Source organism: Coregonus lavaretus, assembly GCF_964263955.1.
Source record: "Coregonus lavaretus genome assembly, chromosome: 13".
Lineage (NCBI taxonomy): Eukaryota > Metazoa > Chordata > Actinopteri > Salmoniformes > Salmonidae > Coregonus > Coregonus lavaretus.
Window position 1 is genome coordinate 6593444 of NC_140000.1, and position 24270 is coordinate 6617713.

The 24270-nt window shown below is 45.4% G+C and overlaps 1 pseudogene across 1 annotated transcript in view; it reads left to right on the forward strand.

Moving 5' to 3' along the window:
- The window catches only part of LOC311139322 (collagen alpha-1(VI) chain-like), a 30944-nt pseudogene extending 8042 nt beyond the window's left edge, over positions 1-22902 (forward strand). The window contains exons 9-33 of the transcript in view: positions 401-454; positions 1474-1517; positions 7478-7504; positions 9239-9265; positions 9418-9462; positions 12644-12706; positions 12796-12858; positions 13017-13070; positions 13250-13285; positions 15464-15573; positions 15742-15804; positions 15908-15970; positions 16083-16133; positions 16388-16423; positions 18839-18900; positions 19059-19124; positions 19305-19340; positions 19771-19807; positions 20472-20480; positions 21016-21149; positions 21235-21341; positions 21443-21629; positions 21829-22000; positions 22098-22127; positions 22295-22902. The product of the transcript in view is annotated as a collagen alpha-1(VI) chain-like (transcript). The remainder of the gene's footprint in view (positions 1-400; positions 455-1473; positions 1518-7477; positions 7505-9238; positions 9266-9417; positions 9463-12643; positions 12707-12795; positions 12859-13016; positions 13071-13249; positions 13286-15463; positions 15574-15741; positions 15805-15907; positions 15971-16082; positions 16134-16387; positions 16424-18838; positions 18901-19058; positions 19125-19304; positions 19341-19770; positions 19808-20471; positions 20481-21015; positions 21150-21234; positions 21342-21442; positions 21630-21828; positions 22001-22097; positions 22128-22294) is intronic.
- Positions 22903-24270: the final 1368 nt, after the last annotated feature.

Here is a 24270-nt window from a genome sequence, read left to right on the forward strand (position 1 = left end):
AACAGAGTAGCAGCAGTGTGTATGTGAGTGGGTGTGCAGGTGTGTAGAGTCAGTATAAATGTATGCGCATATTACGTGTGAGTGAGAAGATGATGGAGTGAGTGTGTGTGTGTGTTGGAGTGACAGTGTGTGTGAGTGTGTAGAGCCCTGTGAGTGTGCATAGAGACAATCCACAAATAAAAATAAAAGGTCAATAAAGATCCAAGGTTAACTCAGATAGTCCGTGTAGCTATTTTGTTAGCTATTTATCAGTCTTATTGCTTGGGGATAGAAGCTGCATGTAGCACAACACAGTTTATACATACTGCTTCACTCAGATTCTGCTTCAGAATGACTAACACTGGAAGAGGTTCACTGATGACAATGAGAAATAGATTAAACATATTATTCTTGTTTTCAGGGAACTCCAGGACGTCAAGGGGTTGCCGGGAGACCCGGAAGTTTGGGAGCAAAGGTAATATATGACACATTACAGAACATGAGCTTGTCTGTCTGCTGATTGTAGACTGTGGATGCATTATGCTTTGTAGCCTGTTTGATGCTACAGATGATGGCTACAGATGATGGCTACAGATGATGACTACAGATGAGGCTACAGATGATGGCTACAGTCAATGTGGAAATGCTCACCATGTGGATCATATCTTTGTCACCCAGGGGATGTCGTAGAAATATTTGACTCAAAAAGTAGTCAACTTAAAAATATTTCTCAAGAGACTGGAACTTGTGAATTTAGACTTTTATTATTTGCATAACAAAGCCGAGCTTGCTCCATGGAGCAACAACTGCTTGTCCTGAACTGGAGCGCTCCTTTTATACAGTCACACTGATACAACTGATGGTTACTCCTCCCTATGTGAATCAATAACTTCTTTCAGTATCACATGTTGGCTACTCACGAGGGCTACTTGCGCTTCTCTAAGTGGGGCCACTGTATCTTATTAGTGGCATGACTCAAAAAATTATGTACATATGTACGTTAAAGAACAATCACACTCTGTATTGACTATATTCACTATCCAGGCATGCATCTGGAGTACAAAGTATCAATCATGTTCATTCTGTTTCACCATTCTCATTTCATAACACATTATAAAACATATCCATTAATACTTAAACATGATTTAAACATGTCATCCATAACCCATTCTCAACCACATACATTTATCATTTACCATCCTCCCTGGCCCTTGAGATTATGTGCATGTGGCCATGTGTCAGGTCATAAGGTCATAAGCACAAAGAAATGATAACACTAGTTCCATTGTTACTCCAATCTCCACACAGCCACCACGAGGAGTTGTATCTCCATCACATGTCATTGACATACCCAGACCAACTGCAGGGAGTTTATGAAAAACACATAAATGTCTCTGCTCTGTATTAACCCTTCAACTGGTTCTCAATCCATAAACATTTTAAGGCATATAGGTTTTTAATTCTACAACATATGTACTTGAAAATCATCCATAGGGACAGCAGGTGACCAGGGACCCCCAGGACACAGAGGAGAGAAGGTCAGAGTGATTATTTATCTAAAATAAAAGTAAATACCACTTTCAATGTTTTTTGATTATTCACAACATTGGTTAGCTATAATATAATCTTGCCTGCCCGAATTTACAGCTTTGGCGTAAATGCAATATTCAGAGACATAATTGTCTGGCTGTACAAGGTTAGCTAATGCATTGTTCCATGTGCATTCACTTAACTGTATTGAAATATGCCTAATGCCATGATTTTAGATGTCCAGATCTGTATGAAGTGCTTATGTTCCCAGTGTTTCCAACACCATGATTTTAGATGTCCAGATCCGCATGAAGTGCTTATGTTCCCAGTGTTTCCAACACCATGATTTTAGATGTCCGGATCCGTATTATGTCATGAACCCTGCATCCTGAGTCGGTTCCTGCCTGTGTTGTCATTTTCTGCTCGGAATCTCCAGTTTCCTGAGGGTTCTGGAACGCTCCCTGCCTGGTTGCCGGGCGACGTTGCTAGGCGGGAGCTCTCCTGATTAACTGCACCTGCATCCCATCAGCGATCTGCACACCTGGTCCTGATCATCACCCTTTTTAAGCTCTGACCTGACATCCATTCCCTGCCGGATCGTTAGCCATGAACAGTATGTTTATCAGTGTATCAGCCTTAGAGCTTCTAGCGTTAGTTTTGTTGTTTTGCACCTTGTTGGCTTGCTGTGTACTTACCTCCGTTTTGTTCTATCTGCAGTCACTCACCCGGAACCTTCACCCAACCCCTGCCTGGTGGTCGGCGGCTGCCGAGCCATTATTGGACCTGCCACTGCACCCTCACCAACTCATCTCCGCCGCCCGCTCTGTTCCCTGGATTATTCAGCATCGCCTTTGAATCTGTTAAATAAACACTCACCTTCGTTTCAACTCACCTTGTCCTGGTCTGCTTCTGGGTTCTGGCTTTGTAACCCGTGACAGAACGATCCGGCCAGTAATGAACCCAGCGGACCTGGACTCTGTTCGCCATGCCATTACCCATCAGGAGAAGATGTTGGGACAACATAGCACGGCACTACAGGAGATAGCGTTGTCAGTTCGGAACCTTTCCACCAGTCTGACGAAGATCCAGGCCCAGCTCAGTTTGCCGGTGGAGAATCCACTACCGGTTTCACCCATCTCGCCTGCCGCTTCTGGAACTGTGTCCTTCCGTGAGCCCAAGGTTCCGACGCCGGATAAATATGAGGGGGAGCTGGGAAAATGCCGTTCTTTCCTTATGCAGTGTGGCTTAGTGTTCGATCTACAGCCCAACTCTTATGCCACAGACAAGGCTAGGGTAGCCTTTGTTATTGAGTTGCTGCGTGGTCGAGCGCTGGAGTGGGCTTCAGCCGTTTGGGAACGACAGGACACCTGCATGGCTTCATACCAGGAGTTCACGGCCGAGATGAGGAAGCTATTCGACCATTCCGTCCGAGGTATGGACGCAGCTAGGCGCCTGTTTTCGCTTCGCCAAGGAACTCGCAGCGTTGCCGACTTCGTGATCGAGTTCAGGACGTTGGCTGTGGAGAGTGGGTGGAATGAGGAGTCTCTGCAAGCGGCCTTTTACCAGGGCCTGTCGGAGCAGCTCAAGGATGAGTTGATCTCCTATCCGGAGCCTAGTGACCTGGACAGCTTGGTAGCCTTGTCTATTCGGGTGGATAACCGAGTTCGAGAGCGAAGGAGGGAGAAGCAATGGGGCCCGTCCAATCGATCAGCTTCTCAGTTCCCAGTCGGGTCGGGGGGTGGACCAGAATACGTTGATCATTGTCCACCACACAGGATTAGTGGAGAGGTCCTGCCTCCCGATTCTGAACCCATGCAAGTGGGGCGGCACGGGTTAACCAAGGAGGAGCGCCAACATAGACGTAAGACCAACTGCTGCCTCTACTGTGGTAGTTCGGGACATTACATCTCCACTGGTTCCCGGCGGTCGTCAAACTGCTCGGCTCGCTAAAGTTGGGAGGACTTTTAGCGAGCCAGTTTCAACCTCTCAATACCTCTGTCAGACCCCGTTTCCCGGCTACCCTCATGAACAGGAATCAGAGCTTAGCGATTAACGCTTTTGTCGATTCAGGTGCCGATGGAAGCTTTATTGATGCCGAAGTGGTGGAACAGCTGGGGCTTTCCAAGGAGCAATTACCGGAAGCCATTGAAGCTACCACTCTGAACGGCAGTAGTCTGGCACGTATCACGATGAGGACTGAACCGGTTAAGATGCTGTTGTCAGGGAATCATTCTGAGGTGATCTCATTCTTCATTCTGCCTTCTTCCCATGTTCCTCTGGTCCTTGGATACCCCTGGCTGAAAGAACACAATCCCACGTTCGATTGGGTGACTGGCAAGGTAACTAGTTGGAGCCTTGATTGTCATGCTAACTGTCTCAAGACTGCCTGTTCCCATTCGGTTCCCAGTCCGGTGATTGAGGCTAAACCCCCAGATTTGTCCCTGGTTCCCGAGACATATCACGATTTGGGGGAAGTGTTTAGTAAGCAGAGGGCTCTGTCACTCCCTCCCCACCGACCATATGATTGTGCCATCAACCTGTTCCCTGGAGCTGTCTATCCCAAGGGACGGTTATACAGTATCTCCCGACCTGAACGTGAGGCTTTGGAGACCTACATCAAGGAGTCCCTAGCTGCTGGTCTCATTCGTCCCTCGTCATCACCCCTAGGGGCAGGATTCTTCTTTGTGGGTAAGAAGGATGGCTCTCTTCGACCGTGTATTGATTATCGGGGGTTGAATGATATCACGGTTAAGAACAAGTATCCCCTGCCCTTGATGAGCTCTGCCTTCGACTCCTTACAGGGTGCTACTGTGTTCACCAAGCTAGACCTACGCAATGCGTATCACCTGGTCCGGATCAGAGAGGGGGACGAGTGGTTGACGGGTTTCAATACACCGATGGGTCACTTCGAGTATCAGGTGATGCCGTTTGGACTGACCAATGCTCCAGCGGTATTCCAGAGTATGGTGAATGACGTCCTGAGAGATATGATCGGTCTCTTTGTGTTTGTTTACCTGGATGACATTCTGATCTTCTCGAAGGAACCTTCCAACCACGTCCAGCATGTCAGGCAGGTTCTGCAGCAATTGTTGGAGAATCGCCTGTTCGTGAAGGCCGAGAAGTGCGAATTTCACGCCCACACTACATCCTTCCTCGGGTACATCATCTCCAGGGGAGAGATTAGGATGGACCAGGAGAAGGTTAGGGCGGTTCTGGAATGGGCCCAGCCCGGTACGAGATTGCAGCTCCAGAGGTTTCTGGGGTTTGCGAATTTCTACCGCAGATTCATCCGGGATTACAGCCGTGTGGCCGCTCCGTTAACTGCCCTGACTTCCAGTACCAGGACCTTCAATTGGAATCCGGAGGCGGATCGAGCGTTCCTGGATTTGAAGAGGCGATTTACCAACGCACCGATTCTCTCTCAACCTGACACGGCCCGTCAGTTCGTCGTTGAAGTGGATGCGTCTGATGTGGGGGTTGGCGCCATCCTGTCCCAGCGATGCTCCACTGACGGTAAACTCCATCCCTGCGCCTACTACTCTCGTCGTCTTTCGTCTGCGGAGAGGAACTACGATGTGGGTAACCGGGAGCTTCTTGCGGTGAAGCTTGCCTTGGAGGAGTGGCGCCACTGGTTGGAGGGGGCGGAGCAACCGTTTATTGTCTGGACTGACCACAAGAATCTTGCTTACGTGCAATCGGCTAGACGTCTCAACTCCCGTCAGGCCAGGTGGTCTTTGTTTTTCGGACGCTTTAATTTTTCCCTGACGTTCCGACCTGGATCTAAGAACGGCAAGGCGGACGCCTTGTCCCGGATGTTCTCCAAGACGGAGGAGAGTGGGGCCAAGACCGAGACGATTCTTCCCCGGAACTGTGTCGTGGGAGCAGTTATGTGGAGGATTGAGGAGGAGGTTATGGCGGCCCTTCGGACGCAGCCCGGTCCCGGTAACGGTCCACCCGGTCGGTTGTTTGTGCCTGAGTCGGTTCGTTCTGCTGTCCTCCAATGGTCCCACGCCAGCAAGATGGCTTGTCACCCTGGCGTGGCTCGGACGATGGCGTTGCTTCGCAGACGATTTTGGTGGCCTGCCATGGGAGAGGATACTCGGAGGTTTGTTGCTGCCTGTCCAGTGTGTGCGCAGAATAAGAGTGCCAATCGGCCCAGCTCTGGACTACTTCACCCCCTCCCTATTCCCCGGCGACCATGGTCGCATCTGGCCCTGGACTTTGTCACTGGGTTGCCCTCTTCTGAGGGGAACACGGTCGTTCTGACTATCGTGGACAGATTCAGCAAGTTCGCCCACTTTGTGCCCATTTCCAAGCTTCCCTCTGCCTCTGAGACGTCCGAGATCCTGGTTAGGGAGGTTTTCAGGGTCCACGGGTTGCCCAGTGACATCGTTTCCGACCGTGGTCCTCAGTTTACCTCTGCTGTCTGGAAGTCCTTCTGTTTAGCCATTGGAGCTACAGTCAGTCTCACATCTGGTTTTCACCCCCAATCTAATGGTCAGGCGGAGAGAGCCAACCAGAAGATGGAATCCACGCTACGCTGCCTTGTCTCCTCCAACCCCACCTCCTGGGTCTCTCAGTTGCCTTGGTTTGAGTATGCCCACAATACTCTCCCTACATCTGCCACTGGGATGTCTCCCTTCCAGTGCCTGTATGGCTACCAACCTCCCTTGTTTCCTTCTCAGGAGAAGGATCTCTCAGTGCCCTCTGTTCAGGCCCACATTCGTCGTTGCCACCGGACCTGGCATCGGGCCAGAAAGGCCCTCCTTAGAGTTTCTGACCGGTATCAGCTCCAGGCGAATCGTCGCCGGATTCCCGCTCCCACCTATACCATCGGAGATAGGGTCTGGTTGGCCACACGGGATCTTCCTCTACGGACTGAGTCTAGGAAACTGTCACCGAAGTTCATTGGTCCGTTTGTGGTGGAGAAGGTGATCAATCCTGTTGCAGTTCGACTCAAGTTACCGAGAACGCTCAGAGTCCATCCCACCTTTCATGTCTCCTGCCTCAAGCCTGTTCTCCTCAGTCCTCTGTTGCCCCCTCCGCCTCCTCCTCCTCCCCCTCGGATGATCGGAGGTGGTCCTGCCTACACGGTGCGACGCATTATGGATTCCAGACGGCGGGGCCGGGGTTTCCAGTATCTCGTGGACTGGGAGGGGTATGGTCCTGAAGAGAGGAGTTGGATTCCTCGGCGACAGATCCTTGATGCTGACCTCCTTCGTGACTTCTACCGCCTCCATCCTGGCGCTCCGGGTAGTCCGCCCGGTGGCGTTCGTCGGAGGGGGGGTACTGTCATGAACCCTGCATCCTGAGTCGGTTCCTGCCTGTGTTGTCATTTTCTGCTCGGAATCTCCAGTTTCCTGAGGGTTCTGGAACGCTCCCTGCCTGGTTGCCGGGCGACGTTGCTAGGCGGGAGCTCTCCTGATTAACTGCACCTGCATCCCATCAGCGATCTGCACACCTGGTCCTGATCATCACCCTTTTTAAGCTCTGACCTGACATCCATTCCCTGCCGGATCGTTAGCCATGAACAGTATGTTTATCAGTGTATCAGCCTTAGAGCTTCTAGCGTTAGTTTTGTTGTTTTGCACCTTGTTGGCTTGCTGTGTACTTACCTCCGTTTTGTTCTATCTGCAGTCACTCACCCGGAACCTTCACCCAACCCCTGCCTGGTGGTCGGCGGCTGCCGAGCCATTATTGGACCTGCCACTGCACCCTCACCAACTCATCTCCGCCGCCCGCTCTGTTCCCTGGATTATTCAGCATCGCCTTTGAATCTGTTAAATAAACACTCACCTTCGTTTCAACTCACCTTGTCCTGGTCTGCTTCTGGGTTCTGGCTTTGTAACCCGTGACATATTAAGTGTTTACGTTCCCAGTGTTTCCAACACCATGATTTTAGATGTCCGGATCCGTATTAAGTGCTTAGAAGCTAAACTCTGATGTTCGTCACTCTCTTTCTCTACAGGGTGACCATGGTCCTACTGGTGACAGAGTAAGCTCTCATCGATCTTGTGGAGAGTAATAATGATTATAATAGTGTTTATAAACCATGTACACTACCGGTCAAAGTTTTAGAACACCTACTCATTCAAGGGGTTTTCTTTATTTTTACTATTTTCTACATGGTAGAATAATAGTAAAGACATCAAAACTATTAAATAACACACATGGAATCATGTAGTAACCAAAAAAGTGTTGTGTGTGCAAATCAAAATATATTTTATATTTGAGATTCTTCAAATAGCCACCCTTTGCCTTGATGACAGCTTTGCACACTCTTGGCACACTCTAGTCACCTGGAATGCATTTCAATTAACAGGTGTGCCTTCTTAAAAGTTAATTTGTGAATTTCTTTCCTTCTTAATGCGTTTGAGCCAATCAGTTGTGTTGTGACAAGGTGGTGGGGGGGGGGGGGGTATACAGAAGAGAACCCTATTTGGTAAAAGACCAAGTCCATATTATGGCAAGAACAGCTCAAATAAGCTAAGAGAAATGACAGTACATCATTACTTTAAGACATGAAGGTCAGTCAGTATGGAACATTTCAATAACTTTTAAAGTTTCTTCAAGTGCAGTCGCAAAAAGCATCAAGCGCTATGATGAAACTGGCTCTCTTGAGGACCGCCACAGGAATGGAAGACCCAGAGTTACCTCTGCTGCAGAGGATAAGTTCATTAGAGTTACCAGCCTCAGAAATTGTAGCCAAAATAAATGTGTCACAGAGTTCAAGTAACAGACACATCTCAACATCAACTGTTCAGAAGAGACTGTGTGAATCAGGCCTTCATGGTGGAATTGCTGCAAAGAAACCAGTACTAAAGGACACCAATAAGAAGAAGAGACCTGCTTGGGCCAAGAAACACGAGTAATGGACATTAGACCGGTGGAAATTTGTCCTTTGGTCTGGTGTCCATATTGGAGATTTTTGGTTCCAACCGCCGTGTCTTTGTGAAACGCGGTGTGGGTGAACGGATGATCTCCACATGTGTATTTCCCACCATAAATCATGGAGGAGGAAGTGTTATGGTGTGGAGGTGCTTTGCTGGTGACACTGTCTGTGATTTATTCGAGGCACACTTAACCAGCATGGCTACCACAGCATTCTGCAGTGATACACCATCCCATCTGGTTTGGGCTTAGTGGGACTATCATTTATTTTTCAACAGGACAATGACCCAAAACACCTCCAGGCTGTGTAAGGGCTATTTTACCAAGAAGGAGAGTGATAGAGTGCTGCATTAGATGACCTGGCCTCCACAATCCCCCGACCTCAACCAAATTGAGATGGTTTGGGATGAGTCGGACCGCAGAGTGAAGGAAAAGCAGCCAACAAGTGCTGAGCATATGTGGGAACTCCTTCAAGACTGTTGGAAAAGCATTCCAGGTGAAGCTGGTTGAGATAATGCCAAGGGTGTGCAAAGCTGTCATCAAGGCAAAGGGTGGCTATTTGAAGAATCTCAAATATAAAATATATTTTGATTTGTTTAACACTTTTTTGGTTACTACATGATTCCATATGTGTTATTTCATAGTTTTGATGTCTTCACTATAATTCTACAATGTAGAAAATAGAAAAAATAAAGAAAACTCCTTGAATGAGTAGGTGTTCTAAAACTTTTGACCGGTAGTGTAGTACGTGAGTATATATTGTACAAAGAATACATCACATCAAATCATCCAACAGCCATAGGTTCAGCTGTCAAACTTTATTTTGCTCAACCTACAGGGTCCAAGAGGACCATCTGGACAAAAGGTATGTTTTTTTATTTGATGCATCATTAATTAATTAATTAATTAATGTATCCATCCATCCATTTAGTCATGCACATGGTCACATACTCACCAATTTAACCAATTGCAGTGGTGGGAATTAAGTCATGTGACCAATGTGTTTCTGTGTCCTAGGGAGAGAAAGGAGCGGATGGAGTGGACGGGAAAGACGGCTTTGTGGTTTGTTTGTCTTCTAGCTCTTCTCTAACACACGGCCCCGCATTATTAAACATTTAACAAGGGTTTCACTCTGTAAACTTACAAACAGCAGCAAAACACGGCAATCAAGGCCTCATAAAGTGTGAGTGACCAAGTAAAAAGGGATTCAGGCTTCGTCCTCACGGGTCTCCTTTTATATACACTCATATTCCAGAATTATTAGAGGGGTTGAGATGAAAACAAGATGAGAATGAAATACAGGTGAATGATGGCTCAGCCCATGCTGAAGGCTGTTAGTGTTATGTAACACCTGTATCTTCTTCCATAGGTTCTGGACCTATTTCAGTTGAAGTCGGAAGTTTATATACACCTTAGCCAAATACATTTAAACTCAGTTTTTCACATTCCCTGTCTTAGGTCAGATATGATCACCACTTTATTTTAAGAATGTGAAATGTCAGAATAATAGTAGAGAGAATTATTTCTTTCAGCTTTTATTTCTTTCATCACATTCCCAGTGGGTCAGAAGTTTACATACACTCAATTAGTATTTGGTAGCATTGCCTTTAAATTGTTTAACTTGGATCAAACATTTCGGGTAGCCTTCCACAAGCTTCCCACAATAAGTTGGGTGAATTTTGGCCCATTCCTCCTGACAGAGCTGGTGTAACTGAGTCAGGTTTGTAGGCCTCCTTGCTCGCACACGCTTTTTCAGTTCTGCCCACACATTTTCTATAGGATTGAGGTCAGGGCTTTGTGATGGCCACTCCAATACCTTGACTTTGTTTTCCTTAAGCCATTTTGCCACAACTTTGGAAGTATTCTTGGGGTCATTTTGCATTTGGAAGACCCATTTGCGACCAAGCTTTAACTTCCTGACTGATGTCTTGAGATGTTGCTTCAATATATCCACATACTTTTCCTTCCTCATGATGCCATCTATTTTGTGAAGTGCACCAGTCCCTCCTGCAGCAAAGCACCCCCACAGCATGATGCTGCCACCCCCGTGCTTCACGGTTGGGATGGTGTTCTTCGGCTTGCAAGCGTACTGCCTTTTCCTCCAAACATAACAATGGTCATTATGGCCAAACAGTTCTATTTTTGTTTCATCAGACCAGAGGACATTTCTCCAAAAAGTACGATCTTTGTCCCCATGTGCAGTTGCAAACCGCAGTCTGGCTTTTTTATGGCGGTTTTGGAGCAGTGGCTTCTTTCTTGCTGAGGGGCCTTTCAGGTTATGTTGATATAGGACTTGTTTTACTGTGAATATAGATACTTTTGTACCTGTTTCCTCCAGCATCTTCACAAGGTCCTTTGCTGTTGTTCTGGGATTGATTTGCACTTTTCGCACCAAAGTACATTCATCTCTAGGAGACAGAACGCGTCTCCTATGACAGCTGAGTGGTCCCATGGTGTTTATACTTGCGTACTATTGTTTGTACAGATGAACGTGGTACATTCACGCATTTGGTAATGCTCCCAAGGATGAACCAGACTTGTGGAGGTCTACAATTCTTTTTCTGAGGTCTTGGCTGATTTCTTTTGCTTTTCACATTATGTCAAGCAAAGAGGCACTGAGTTTGAAGGTAGGCCTTGAAATACATCCACAGGTACACCTCCAATTGACTCAAATGATGTCAATTAGCCTACCAGAAGCTTCTAAAGCCATGACATCCATTTCTGGAATTTTCCAAGCTGTTTAAAGGTACAGTCAACTTAGTGTATGTAAACTTCTGAACCACTGGAATTGTGATACAGTGAATTATACGTGAAATAATCTGTCTGTAAACAATTGTTGGAAAATTACTTGTGTCATGCACAAAGTAGATGTCCTAACCGACTTGCCAAAACTATAGTTTGTTAACAAGAAATTGGTGGAGTGGTTGAAAAATGAGTTTTAATGACTCCAACCTAAGTGTATGTAAACTTCCGACTTCAACTGTATATAGTATAGCGCAATACTTTTGTCCAGCCACGTGAGGCACTATGTGGAGCATAACAAGGTGCCAAATAAAAATGGTCATATAACCGATCCAGGTGTATGGTGGTCTCCCGAGTGGCACAGTTGTCTAAGGCGCTGCATCGCAGTGCTAGCTGTGCCACTAGAGATCCTGGTTTGAATCCAGGCTCTGTAGCCAGCCGTGACCGGGAGACCCATGGGGCGGCGCACAATTGGCCTGGCGTCGTCCAGGGTAGGGGAGGGAATGGCTGGCAGGGATGTAGCTCAGTTGGTAGAGCATGGCGTTTGCAACGGCAGGATTGTGGGTTCGATTCCCAGTATGAAAAATAATGTATGCGCTCTGGATAAGAGAGTCTGCTAAATGACTAAAAATGTAAATGTAAAAAAAGGATATGAGCCAGATTGATCATATAGGTGTTTTATAGGCTAAGTGTACTCTCTTGTTTAGCACTAAAGCCTCATTGTCACATCCCTTTAGAATCACCCTGGGAGATTTGCCGTAAAGAATGTCCCACCCCCTCCTCCACAACCACAGCGGGTCCTGCATCACGGCATGTTTTTCAGAGCAGATCTACAGATGCAGATAACTGTGTAGTAGGCGCAGATTACGAAATACATTAGAGAGTTATTTTTCTCTGGAAACCTTCAGTTAGGTCACTCATGTTACTGTTATTCCTTGAAATGTCCAGTATGATGTCATCATTTCCCAGACTTTTTGCCCCAAAGCCAAGAACCACTTGGCAGCCAATAGCGCTCTATGAGCCAGGGCCAGTCACTAGACTGACATGTACTACAAACAGGGAGTAAGAGTAGTACACATTATCCCCATAACTCTGTCCTCAGCAGACTTCATTGTCATTCCATTTTGCTGTTAAAACAGTTGTGCTTCATTCTGCGGTTTAAAGCAATTCAATTAATTTGAGTGTGTTTTTTCTGGCATGGTTGGGGTAATTAGCCAGGCAGATAAGAACAACCACTTTGTTTGTTTATGTCTGAATGATGCATGAGTGGGAGTTTATTTGTTTGGGGTATTTTGGGGGTCTTTACAATACTCCCACTTGGATAGAATATTATTAGATAAATATAATTGATAATGATAGAGAAATGTTGTTAATTATATCTGAAGTATTCATATTTAAGTTCAGACTGGTTGATGTTAGTAATGACTGTTTCCTCTGATCTGAAGTATTCATATTTAAGTTCAGACTGGTTGATGTTAATAATGATTGCTTCCTCTGATAGGGGGAGACAGATCCTCTGGGACAGAAAGGAGATGCAGGATCTTATGGATTACCTGGACAAAAGGTAACTCTCTCATACCCAGCACCTTGATTGCCTGTTCTGCATTTAATGTGTGAGTGACTTAAGTTTCTATTTGACCTTCCTGTCCACAGGGAGAGATGGGACCACCTGGGGAGCTAGGGGTTCCTGGAATGTCTGGAGCCAATGGAGCCAAGGTAATCAATCAATTTATAGATTGATCAACCAATCAAATCAATTAGTTAATCAATTCATAATTCAATCATTTGATCATTCAATCTATCTATAGATCATTCCATCTATCACACAGGAGAGCTTTCCTATGTGGCTGTATTGTTTTCATCTGTTCCTGTAGGGGGAGCCTGGACCAATGGGAGGGCCTGGAAATAAGGGTGACCGAGGAGACGATGTAAGAACACCACCACCTCAATAACTCTATAGTCATTAAGTTGCAGTTTCTGATAACGGTTGTGATAAGTGCCCAAATGTATAGGTGTATTTTTAATAGTTGAATGGAGAAATGATGCCGTAACCAATAACAATTGGACAATGACCTCAGGTACCTGTCCACCTTTCTGTGTTTTACAGGGGGACTTTGGGCCATCTGCAGCGCCAGGCACAAAGGTTTGGAACTCAGCTAGTTCTCGAATCAGTGCAACACCAGGACCAGGACAAACACTGTCCAGATAATCTGACACAGGAAGACACATATCTTACTAGATCAGGGTTCCTCAACTAGCAGCCTGCGAGCCGAATTTGGCCCGGGGGTGGTTTTATTTGACCCCCCAAGTTTCGCGACAAAAAAAAGAGTGTATCTTTTAAATTGTTGGACATAGACTAAAAACACCAGGAAATCGTCTCCAAGTGATTTTAATTTAAGAAATCTGTTCCCAAGTATTCCCACACATAATAGAGAGAAATGTGATAGAATATACAGTTGAAGTCGGAAGTTTACAAAAACCTTTTACATTACATTTAAACTCAGTTTTTCACAATTCCTGACATTTAATCCTAGTAAACATTCCCTGTCTTAGGTCAGTTAGGATCACCACTATATTTTAAGAATGTGAAATGTCAGAATAATAGCAGAGAAAATGATTTATTTCAGCTTTTATTTTTTTCATCACATTCCCAGTGGGTCAGAAGTTTACATACCTCAATTAGTATTTGGTAGTATTGCCTTTAAATTGTTTAACTTGGGTCAAACGTTTCGGGTAGCCTTCCACAAGCTTCCCACAATAAATTGGGTGAATTTTGGCCCATTCCTCCTGACAAAGCTGGTGTAACTGAATCAGGTTTGTAGGCCTCCTTGCTCGCACACACTTTTTCAGTTCTGCTCACAAATGTTCTATAGGATTGAGGTCAGGGCTTTTTGATGGCCACTCCAATACCTCGACTTTGTTGTCCTTAAGCCATTTTGCCACAACTTTGGAAGTATTCTTGGGGTCATTGTCCATATGGAAGACCCATTTGCGACCAAGCTTTAACTTCCTGACTGATGTCTTGAGATGTTGCTTCAATATATCCACATACTTTTCCTTCCTCATGATGCCATCTATTTTGTGAAGTGCACCAGTCCCTCCTGCAGCAAAGCACCCCCACAGCATGATGCTGCCACACCCGTGCTTCACGGTTGGGATGGTGTTCTTCGGCTTGCAAGCGTACCCCCTTTTTCCTCCAAACATAACGATGGTCATTATGGCCAAACAGTTCTATTTTTGTTTCATCAGACCAGAGGACATTTCTCCAAAAAGTACAATCTTTGTCCCCATGTGCAGTTGCAAACCGTAGTCTGGCTTTTTTTATGGCGGTTTTGGAGCAGTGGCTTCTTCCTTGCTGAGCGGGCTTTCAGGTTATGTCGATATAGGACTCGTTTTACTGTGGATATAGATACTTTTGTACCTGTTTCCTCCAGCATCTTCACAAGGTCCTTTGCTGTTGTTCTGGGATTGATTTGCACTTTTCGCACCAAAGTACATTCATCTCTAGGAGACAGAAGGCGTCTCCTTCCTGAGCGGTATGACGGCTGCATGGTCCCATGGTGTTTATACTTGCGTACTATTGTTTGTACAGATGACCGTGGTACTTTCAGGCGTTTGGAAATTGCTCCCAAGGATGAACCAGACTTGTGGAGGTCTTCGCTGATTTCTTTTGATTTTCCCATGATGTCAAGCAAAGAGGCACTGAGTTTGAAGGTAGGCCTTGAAATACATCCACAGGTACTCCTACAATTGACTCAAATTATGTCAATTAGCCTATCAGAAGCTTCTAAATCATTTTCTGGAATTTTCCAAGCTGTTTAAAGGCACAGCCAACTTAGTGTATGTAAACTTCTGACCCACTGGAATTGTGATACAGTGAATTATAAGTGAAATAATCTGTTTGTAAACAATTGTGTATGTAAACTTCAGATTTCAACTGTAAATGTAAGCAAGGCTTTAAGTGATTGTTTTAGTCAAGCATTATATCTGTTTGGGTTTCTTGCGGTCAATTTCCTGACCATCTGCTCAAGAAAAAATTGGCAAAAAAGTTGGTTTAGCTTTTTGTAAACACTTTATTTGATGTTTACATTATGGTAAAATATCCTTGTTGACCAACGGGAAGTTGCTGTTTAGCTGAACATTGCTGTCATATCCAAGCTGGTGACCTCTCTCTCTCTCTCTCTCTCTCTCTCTCTCTCTCTCTCTCTCTCTCTCTCTCTCTCTCTCTCTCTCTCTCTCTCTCTCTCTCTCTCTCTCTCTCTCTCTCTCTCTGTCTCTCTCTCCTATTTCTCTATCCCTCTTCCTATTTGTCTCTCTTAAGGGTGAAGGGGGAGAGAGGGGACTGAGAGGTGCTCCAGGAGTAAGAGGTGGTCAAGGGGAGACGGGTGAGCACAGGGTCATGAAGGTCAGGCTGGAGACGTGGGTTCACAGGTGAGTGTCCTCTATTACTCGGTTCCACCAACACCTTCTCAGGGAACAGGCTAGGCTAGCTCTCTCATATAGGCTATTGCTAAATACGGGTTCATGTTTTCCCTCCAGTCATTTTCGCAACCCCTCTCTTCATTATTATATATTATTTTCATTTCTTTCCCCTGAAAGGGTCTGAGTGGAGTGTCTGGGCTCAAAGGGTACAGAGGAGAGCCAGGTTCTCACGGACCTGCGGTAAGATGGCCAGTCATTTAATGATTTCAATGATGACACAGCTATACCACGTGCTAACACATGCAAACTGTAGTACATGTTTTGACCAGGGTCTCCCCCCCAGGGTGTTAAGGGCCCCAGGGGGCCTCCAGGAGCCCCAGGAGATGCAGGGCCCATTGGGAAAAGGGTGAGGGACTTCTGGGGTATGGGAGGATAGAACGTTTGTATTGAAGAGGTTATCTGATTTATAATGAGGCTAATATTCTGAATACACAATATTATCTTAATTCTCACTTCAGGGTGATGATGGAACACAGGGAGAAGGCCAACCTGGATATCCAGGGTTCCAGGTCTGTATTTCTTCAGCAGTGAATTTCTGAACAATAAGTAGGCATTCATGTTTTTATTCTTAGTTGTAAGTATGATTTATCAACATTGTTTGGACCAAATATCCAGGGACCTCATTTGCCTATTTCAGATTTTTCTTTCATCTTCTTACAAGGGTACCCTGGTCTGAGGGACCTGCAGGTTTAAAGGTCTGTCTGTCTATCTGTCTATCTGTCTGTCTGTCTGTCTGTCTGTCTGTCTGTCTGTCTGTCTGTCTGGATACCCTGGTCTGAATGGACCTGCAGGTTTAAATGTCCGTCTGTCTGTCTGTCTGTCTGTCTGGATATCCTGGTCTGAGGGCACCTGCAGGTGTCCGTCTGTCAATCCCAACACTCTTACATTCCATATGTGTTAAAGCTGACAATCTGAACAGTCTGCTGCCAGTTAGGGCTGTCTGTCACTGGCAGGGAAGCTAGAGCTTCAGTATGTATGTGAGAGCACTATAGTAACTCCATAAGATTAAGTTCAGGTAAAGCTGAATCCCAATTATTCTTTTTTTGTAACTTTAGTCTGGACAAGGGTTTGTACCAAATTATTTTCCAATCGTTTCGTTCTGAACAGAAACACTATTATTTTCATTCCATTCCACTCTTCCGACCAGCAAAATAAAGTTATGAACCGGTTTAGCTCAGTAGATTACTTCATCAATCAGTGCGGATAGAGCAGGCAAGCTAGTTGTTTACATGAGTGGTGGACAAGTGTAGCCTATGACGACTAACATTTTGCGGGTGGGGAGACAGTGAGAGAAGGTTGAGGAGGAGGCTTGAAGTGCTAGGCATCTTGTTATGACATGTGTTATCTGAATTAGGTCCACAGAATTATACCTAGGAGGAGCGGCTTCTATGGAGGAACTTTGAATGTCCTTTGAGCTAGCTAGCTAACAAGCTTGTGTGTGCAGAGCGGCACCAGAATTAAAAACACGTCTTTCCTTTTTATAGTTAATATATCCAATGTGAAATGTGATAACTAGGCCTATAGAATCCTTGACTAGTGTCGTAGTAAATATAATTTGTTATAGATTGGTCTGACTAAAATGTTCTGTAAGACCCATTTGGAGCCTGTTTTCAATAAATGCTGTTCCAGGTCAGAGAACAAAAGGACAGAGAACACCTTATCTTCTCACCAGATGGCCTAGGAATGCGATAATAGGACAACATCCCCACCTCCGGCCATAGATCAACAGATACTCCTCAACGAGTTCCCTGGACACACACAGACATTTCACTGCACGCACACTCATTCTCAACTCCCCTGTCTACTGGTCGGGTGCCAAGGGCAGAGGACTCTGCCGTGCACCAATGGGGCTTCTACTCTGGACAGAGCAGACCCGCCTCCTACGCCTCGGGAACCAATCAAGGGACTAGAAGAAGGACCCCTTCCTTTATGTTAGATTGTATAAAGTAATGCTGAAAACTCTTTTTTATTCATCCCTTCTCAACTGTCTCCATAAGAGGCAATTGAATGGGTCCATGCATGTAGCTTGAACAGTACCAGCTATCTCTGTTTTAATAAACTGCCTTTTGCTTAAGCAAATTCCTCTCTGTCTAGCGTCGTTGGTTTTGTACTTCCTCTTTTAATTTTGTGTTCACCAACACTAGCATTGGAAAAGTTAATCCAATCTTCTCTAGCTAATTAAAAATCTCTCTCCCTATCTTCTGAATCATGCTTGTAACGTCGGTACAGTAGCTATGCTTTGGAGGGGGAGTGGCAGGTAGCCTAAACACGCACACACACTGGTAAAGATTTTCAGATTGCAGGTAGACACTGGAATACGTTTCTGAGTGACAGAGTGAGGGCTTTGGATTTGTAGGACTAGAAAAAAATACCTGGAACGTAATACTTTTAAAATAACAATTCTGTGACATCCAAACAACACTTGACCAGATGGGACCAGATGTGACCAGAGTTTCTAAGATGAGAAATTAGACGTTTCTTTGTAAGTGGCAGTTGGGGGGGGGGAAATAGCATTTGTATAGCATAAGTGTCAATGAGGAAGCTGTGACTCTGGCATATGTATAAAGTGAAACATATCTCCAGTTACTCAAGCTGTGTTGAAAACTTTTTAATCAAAGCTTCAAAGAGAGATTCAAGTTATTTTTAATATTGTCCTGCTGGTACTTAAAGAACCACATGATTCAAGAGAAATATGTGTTTGTTCCGGACTTCACTTCAAGACACATAACGCCCTGACTAGTCATATATCCACATACATCCTCAGGCATGTGTTGCAGATGTACAATTAAAAAACTGATGGATAGTGGTAAGAAGTTGCTGAGAACTCCTTGAGAACTTCCACTGAAATTATCTTTAATTTCTCTCACATGATAAACAGGAAAGTCCCAGCTCATCAATAAACACATTATGAAAAAACAAAGCAAGCGATTGATGTGTGCAATTATATTGGAAACATACTGGTGTGAAGTTTCCTTTGTAAGAGGCATTTGTCGTCAAACTGTGGGTTTTGTTTTTACTCTCTCTTTCTTCTCCCTCCCTCTGTCTCTGTCTCTGTCTCTGTCTCTCTCTCTCTCTCTCTCTCTCTCTCTCTCTCTCTCTCTCTCTCTCTCTCTCTCTCTCTCTCTCTCTCTCTCTCTCTCTCTCTCTCTCTCTCTCTCTCTCTCTCTCTCTGTCTCTCTCTCTCTCTCTCTCTCTCTCTCTCTCTCTCTAATAGGGTATCAGGGGATTCCCCGGCTGAAGGGTGATGTCGGCCTGCCAGGTGATCGCGGTGATGATGTAAGTTGACCTTAGATCACAAAGAGTTCAGTACTGTCCACTGCCACCAAAGGGCCAAACCAGGTGCATTGTAATCTCTCTGTATGGTATACATTTTATAGCCTAGCATGGCTAATACCTGTGTGCTCATTCATACTCCTTCCATATTGATTCCACAGAACGACCAGCCAGGGCGGGGAGGCCCCCGGGGGCCAAAAGGATACCCTGGTCTCACAGGAGAGAATGTAAGTTCCACAACAACACTGAGTTCACAGTAAATATTATGACATTACAGCTCTGAATACATAGTTGACATATTTTTCAACTTTATTATGACCTATGCTTTATGAATATGTTAAGTAGTACCTACTAAGTACCAATACAAATATGCTATCTGACTCATGGCTTCCTGTCCTTCCCTACAGGGATCACCAGGCCCAGTGGGCCACCTGGGGGCAGACGTGAGTAACTCTTAAATAATGGAGCAATTGTAGGTGATGGGAAGGAGCAGAAGTCAAACCCGCTTTTCATCCCTGGTTGTGTGTAATGGGGGAGTGCAGGAATAAGAGTTAAGGAAGGTTGGGGTTTGGCGCTCGTAGGGATGGGCGAGTGTGGGGTGGGCTGGTTTGATGAGGTTGGTCAGAGGTAAAAAAAAAAAAATGTGACCTCTCTGTTCCTCAGTCACAGGGGATGTGTACTAAACCTTATCATAGTGATTTGTGTCAAACAGGTCAGCAGTCAACACTGCTTACCCTGAATGACGACAGTGTATATTTCACTCCCTTAGATACCAGTCACAGACACACACACGCATGTACACACAAACATACACGGAAATGGACAGTCACAAGATTCTCCTAAATCTCCCTGTAATGCATTTATCTGTCTCAGGAATGTGAGATCCTGGAGGTCATTCAGAAACTCTGCTGTAAGTATATCAAGTGCTCAAAATTCAGTCATACCTTAATTTGAAGGGAGTGGTTATTTTCCAGATGAACATTGTGCTGTGCTGAACATGTTCTTGTAGTGAAACAAAACTTTACTCAACATAGATTTAGAAGACGTGTCAGTGAGACTGAACACAGTCCCTACCTCAACTGCTAGAAAATGCCCCTGCACTAGTCATCTGAACACGTCTCCTTTAAAGGCTAAAATACGACTAATGCATAGTTTATCTTCCTAGCTAAACAGTTCCTTTGAAGGATAATTTATCCTGGGTTGAGTTTGGGACAAACTTTGTGAAAGAGATGCAAAACGACACACACACAAACACTCACACACACACGCAGGCAGGAAGGCACACATGCACACACACACACACACACACACACACACACACACACTCACTCACACACACACACACACACACACACACACTCACTCACACACACACACACGCACACGCAGATACACACACACACTCAGGGGGACACATCATTGTGGCGGTAGCTGTGGATGTAATGTAGATATAAGAATTCTGTAGTTCAGTGTTGTGTATGTTTAGAATGCAAGTGTTTTTAAATGATGTGGCTGCGATCAAAGACATCAGTCAGGGTGGATCTTGATGTAATGTCTTTGTTTTTCTCTTGTAGCGTGCTGTGGTAAGTTCCTGGACCCATACAAAGTTTTAGCTCTTAACATTTACACATGGATTTATTTTACATCCTTAAATGACCTTCAATTAAAATTTTCAAGATTCAATTTTACTCTGTATGCCAGCGAGAGACTCTGAGAGACACCAACTGACATCCACAGTATGTATTGTAAATAGTCACATAGATATACAGATGTAGGATCTTAAATTGAGACAGTTTGCTACAGCAGGAAAATAATCCTGCAGCAACAGGGAATGTGAATTATTATGTGGATTATAGTTAATGGGCATTTTTTGTAGGGGTAGATACATTTTTAATTAGGGCAAATCAAGTCTGACATTTTAAAGTGGAAATTACAAACATTAGAAGCCTTTTTAAACCTTGAATACACTACAAGTTTGCATTTCCTGCTGTGCAGAAACATTCTCAGCAACAAAAGAGTGATCAAATTAAGATCCTTCATCTATACTATTCATATGGTGTATGATGCTGAGAATATATCATGATATTATTATAATGATAATGTAACTGGCATTCACAGTGTGCGAGTGTGGTCCGGTGAAGCTCCTCTTCGTACTGGACTGTTCAGAGAGCTTTGGGCTGCAGAACTTCACCCTGGAAAAAGAGTTCATAATTCGAATCATCAACAAGATTACCAAGTTCAGCAAAGACAAGGTGGGTGAACGTTTGTCCTGACTTCCCTGGGTGAGAGAGGGGCCTTAACTAAATTGTGTTTCTCTGTGTGTGTTTCTGTTTGCAGAAGGAGCTAGGATCACGAGTGGGTGTAGTTCAGTACAGCCATGATGGCACCCAGGAGCTGGTATCTATGGAGGACCCCAAGATCACCACAGTAGCACAGCTCAAAAGGTTAAAAACATAACCAGATAATAGTCAAAAGTCCAAAGTATAGCAGTTACCTGATATCAGTTGACTGACTAACTGTTGTGTTTGATGCCCCCTACTTGCAGTGCGGTGATAAACATGCGCTGGATTCCGGGTGGTACATACACGGGAGAGGCGCTGGATTTTGCCCGGCAGGCATTTGGCAGCTCCCAGCTGGACCGAAAGGTGGCCATAGTCTTGACGGACGGACGGTCGGACACCCGCCGGGACGCCAAACCGCTGTCCTCCCTCTGCTCTGTGCCAAATATAATGGTCAGGGATGGCAATGGGACTGGGCAATGGGATGGGGAGAGTGGGCATTGGGCTGAAGGACATGTTTAGGTTGGGGGTGAAGAGATGAATGCAGGACTAAGGGTCCATTTCATTAGACATAAAGATAACCATCTCTCGCTCCTCCAAGTCAGCCATTTTGTGTCAAAGCCTCAGTATGTCCTCCATCTTGGCTCCTCAGGTGGTGGGCATTGGCATTGGAGACATCTTCAGACGGGCGTCCTACGCCACCATGCTGGAGGAGATCACCTGTCTGGGCACAGCCTCACCTGGACTCTACCTGAAGATTACAGAACATGCGCAGCTGCTGGAGGACTCCTTCTTCAACAACGTTACTGGCTATATCTGCCAAGGTAGACTATGTACAGGCTAGCCCTAATTTATAATATCAAGAGCTAGCTACATGCTATGTTCCTTTGCTCTCAACTAAAGTCTGTGTTGTGTTTACAGATAAGAAATGTCTTGATTACAGCTGTCCAGGTAAGACTGCTCCTCTCCCTTGTTTTTATGGTCACAGTTTCCTATGCCTTACAATACGTTATTTATTTAGCATTCAGCCTAGTACTGCAATTGAAAGATTTAATGGAATGTATGTACATTTATCTGAACCCCAATTGTTGCCCTAAAATGGTCCACTCTTCCTCCAGCCAACTTCCAGGAGGCTACAGACATAGTCTTCATGTTGGACGGCTCCTCCAGTGTGGGCCAGGCCAACTTCTACAGAGCCAGAGAGTTTGTTGAGAGCATGGCCACCAAGCTGTTGTCTTCGGACCGGGGAGGGCTGCTCCGCCTGTCTGTCATGCAGTACAGCGATGGGCAGCAGCAGAGAGTGGAGGTGCCCTTCACTGCCAGGGTTGAAGATGTCCAAACGGGGCTAGCGGCTACGCGCTACATGGACGGGGCCACCGACTTACCGGCTGCCCTGGCATTCCTGTCCTCCACCCTCCAGAGGGAGGGCCGCTCCGTTGTTGCCAGGAAAGTGGTGGTGTTCACAGACGGCAGGTCTGTGGCCTCTGCCCGGGCTGCTATCCCCAGAGCCGCCGCCGCCGCCCTGGCAGAGAACACACAGCTGCTGGCCGTCACTGTGGGCGAGGGCTTTGATGAGGAGGGCGTGTGCCAGCTGGTGACGGGACAGGCGAACATGTTTGATTACCGCGTTGTGGATAGTCGTGTCCACCGAGTGGCGCTGTACAGTGACCTGGCCAGACGGGTTGTCATGCAGAGTCTGTCTAGAAAGCTCTCTAAAGCTCTCTGAAGCTCTCTAAAGCTTTCTGAAGCGCTCTAAAGCTCTGTAATGCTCTCTGACACTCTCTGAAGCTCTCTAAAGCTCTGTAAAGCTCACTGAAGCCCTCTGAAGCTCTTAAAGACCTCCCTGTTACTGAAATGTCTATGCATTGTCCTGTAGTGTCATGTATTAGACCCTTAAGAAATAAGATAGATATGGTGGGCATGTTATACTTTTTGTGTTTTCCTTCTGCCTTTGAGGGCCTCCTGCTTTGCATGTGAAATAAAATGAATATGTTTGTCATAAGAAGCACTTGGGTAGATTAATAAACATTACACTGTAAGTTTGGCGATAAGATTAACAGTTTTCTTTTGCTCAAATTTGCTGGATGTGTTGAAAAAGGTTTCAGAAAAGAAATCAAGGAAATATTGGACAAAAAACAAATTCTGAATACAAATCAATTTAGGATTTTAAAATACATGCAGGCCAGCAGGGCCATTTAGTGAAAGAATGACCCAGACATGTCAATAAAATGCACTAGAGGGCAGTAGAGCAAAGAGGTCTGAGTAGATGAGCTCTACCACATACAGTTGGAAAATACTGCTATTCTGTTAGTGATAGTTGTTGTAGAAGGACCTTTTACAGATCTGTCCAAAAAGACACTAGCCTTCCCCTCGTACTCTGTACTTATCTGAGGGTGTTGTGCTACTGACCTCAGGATGTACCCAACTTCAGCACCATGGACAGAGTTAGAAAACCACCTGTTTGAAATCCCAGACACCAATCAGTATACTCATTCATTCCTTTATGAAATAGCATGTATTTACTCTGAGAAAAACAAGAAGCAGGGATCATGAAAACATTTTATTTTCTATAGCTGTGTTTTGTTACCGTGAAAATGAATCTGTAATGATCTGAAAATAGGGATAATGATCTCAGTGACTGTAATGGTCAGTGGGGTCCTCTATCTCAGAGAGCCACTTCTGAATCTCTTCTTCTCTGTCTCCTCGCTGCTCTTCTTCTCTGTTTCCTCACTGCTCTTCTTCTCTGTCTCCTCGCTGCTCTTCTTCTCTGTCTCCTCACTGCTCTTCTTCTCTGTCTCCTCGCTGCTCTTCTTCTCTGTCTCCTCGCTGCTCTTCTTCTCTGTCTCCTCACTGCTCTTCTTCTCTGTCTCCTCACTGCTCTTCTTCTCTGTCTCCTCACTGCTCTTCTTCTCTGTCTCCTCACTGCTCTTCTTCTCTGTCTCCTCACTGCTCTTCTTCTCTGTTGCCTGGATCCTCTTCATGTCATCCCTGCAGCGCAGCTCCTTCAGCTTCCTGTAGTAGACCCTGCAGCTGAAGCCCTCCATAAAGCTCAGGGTGATGTGTGTCTGCAGAGAGGACAGGCTGGGGTAGTACC